Source organism: Mya arenaria, chromosome 10 (genome assembly GCF_026914265.1).
Source record: "Mya arenaria isolate MELC-2E11 chromosome 10, ASM2691426v1".
NCBI classification, from domain to species: Eukaryota; Metazoa; Mollusca; class Bivalvia; order Myida; family Myidae; genus Mya; species Mya arenaria.
The window spans coordinates 16,348,759-16,351,549 of NC_069131.1; the positions used below are offsets into that span (position 1 = coordinate 16,348,759).

General features: G+C 35.8%; 1 long non-coding RNA gene across 1 annotated transcript; it reads left to right on the forward strand.

Moving 5' to 3' along the window:
- Positions 1-309: 309 nt before the first annotated feature.
- LOC128207032 (uncharacterized) lies at positions 310-2,474 on the forward strand. The gene is made up of 2 exons (XR_008256637.1): positions 310-444; positions 1,625-2,474. It is a non-coding gene; the product is annotated as an uncharacterized LOC128207032 (long non-coding RNA).
- Positions 2,475-2,791: the final 317 nt, after the last annotated feature.

A 2,791-nucleotide genomic window follows, 5' to 3' on the forward strand; every position in this document is an offset into this window, starting at 1 on the left:
TAAAAATGTAAAGATTTCTGACATTGTAAACCGTCCATATACATCCGAGGTTGTTTTCGATGAAAAACGTACGAAGAGTTCCGAATGGTTAAAGTCTAGTATAAACACGTACCAAGTACTTTAACCAATTAAATGGTATTTATTTCGCAGCATGTTCATAACATCCTTGTTAAATATTGAATAACCGCATTGTACAAAGAAAACCGAGTAATAGTATGTCATTAACCAATTAAAAGTAAGAGTCATAAACCACAAAGACCTTTGCTTGGCCATATATCATCGTCATGCAGTTATATAAGGCCTGAAAGAGTCATTATGACAGATACTTCACTTGGGAATAATATTAATACCCAATTTAAAGTATGAATTGTAAATGGATATTTTCTTTAACAAGCATTTTGCTAATGCTTTTATATGACGAGGTCAATGCAGGAAGCCTCAGAGGTAATTAAACATTCATGTACATGTATAAACAATATGGCATACATTGAAAACAACTGTCATAATAATAAAATTCGCATAGTTGTCATTTTATAAAATATAATTTTTAAATGGCTTTTGTATCCAATGTATATAATATTATATATTATATGTATCATAGTTTGGATTCTATCAACGTTATTTGTTTTGCCGGTAATCACGTGCCGTCAATAATAAATGTGCGACGTTGACGTCACTTCCATTATTTGATTATTGTGTTCGTCTACTAATGGAGGCGTAGCAATAGAACATTAAGAAATAAAATCAAGGAGCCGACTTACCGTTTAAAATACTAAAAAATAAATTCTAACTTTTTAGTGTTCAACAAGGAATGCCCTTAATATGCTAGCCAGTGCGCATGCACGAGGTTTTAAATAACTTATTTATAAAAAAACAAACAATTTTATAACTAAACGGGGAATTTGGCGGGATTTGGCGGGTGTTTTCGTTACTAAATGGAAGTTTTACTAAATGGAAGTTTGGCGGGTTTTTTTTTATCTAATTAATGGATCTGTCTAGCGATCTTATTAGAGGTATTGCCCTAAACTCGAAATCATCATTATGTGTTGCTATTTCTTTGGGTATTTAAAGTAACTCGCTCATGGTTTGTAAAATGCACTGTTTTAATTACGAAATAAAGTGTGGCAAATCATAAGATGTGTTAAAACAAAAATACCAAAATCTGAAACTCTTCAGCAAATGTTGATATTTGCTCAAAATCGTCTTTGAAGACCACAATTTTGAATCGCGTGATTACGGCTGTAGTGTTGCGTGATTGGTTGATTGACATTATCACGTGATGTTATCAATATATCCTTAACTGGTCAACATATCCACCACTTGCTATTAAAGTCCCTTGGCCGTGTGGACAAGCCGGCTGTTTTCTACTTTTTTCTTGATTTTACCGGCGTGGGTTGGACCCCACTAAAATCAAAATACTTTTTTATGCTATAACTGTATTTTATTTTGCAATTTGGATTAAAAAGAGTAAAATAATGATAAAATAAGTTTTTTTAAACGCATTAACTACCGGGAAAACTAAAACATGAGTGAGTCACTTTAAAACTGTAAGGTTTTCCATGCACTAATACTGATTGTTAATCATAAAACTTTTCTGAAGCATTACATTTCATTTATCATTTAGGCAGGGTGGCAGGCCCACATATCCCTCATCCGTGCTCAATGGTTCTATGTCCGGACTGTCGCGCGGGGAACGTTCACAGCCCCGACCCCTTGGGCTGCTGTCCGTCATGTTTGCTCGCCGTTCGTAACCCCGCTGATGCGAAGTTCTTAGGATAGGACAGAAGAAAACATTTTGTATCGATAAGACAGATGGACTTTTAATATGTGTGTGAAGAAAATATTGACTTAATCAAATTGATAGGAGCCACTTATTTTTTAAAAAAAATGAAAAGAATAGTGTTTGAGGTTCTTTTTTACTGTTCTTTTATCTGTGAACTTGTTCACTACCAAAGGTCAATTATGTTGTAAGGATATTAAAAGATAACAAGTGGAAATTCATTTAATTCGTACAAACTTATAGCAGTAAATGTGGTTCAAGTTTAGGGAAGGCTACGTCAGGAGACAATGGTCAAACGGCGTGTTGTTATGTGTTGAGTGTGTCCTCAGCGGCTGTGCATTGAAACAACCCTTTATCATCTAACGTCACTAATATCTAGCGACGTAATATCTTGTGTTGAGTTAAACATATGTGACGTCACTACTATCTGGTGACGTGGTGTGGTGAGTTCAGTTTGTTCCCTGTGCTTTGAAAAAATCTTGATATCTAATGTCACCATTATCTTTCGACGTGGTGTTTGATCCGTTTGCCTTTTGTGTATAAAATCATCTTTTTCAGAATTAAAGGTATTTGGAGCTCATGCTCTGGTATATGTCTATAGCTGTGAATTTAATATGATCTGCATGCTCAGACATTTATATACTACACCAATAGCCACATATATTCGTTCGCTATCATAAACTCAGTATAGAAACATCTCTGTTGTTATACTTCATTAAAGAACCCAAAATACCTCAAGGATCCGGGTTTGGACCTCTTTTTTTTAATTCCCGCCACGGAGTGGGGAGGGGATTATAGGAATGCACTTCGTCCGTCTGTCAGTCTGTCTGTCCGTCCGTCCGTCCGTCTGTCCGTCCGTCCGTCTGGCTGTAACATTTCGTGTCCGCGCTATAACTTACTTATGCATTGATGGATTACCATATTACTTGGTACAAATGTTGTCCTTATTATGACGATGTGCACTGACTTTGACCCGGGTCTATACTTCAAAGGTCATGGTCACACGAGACA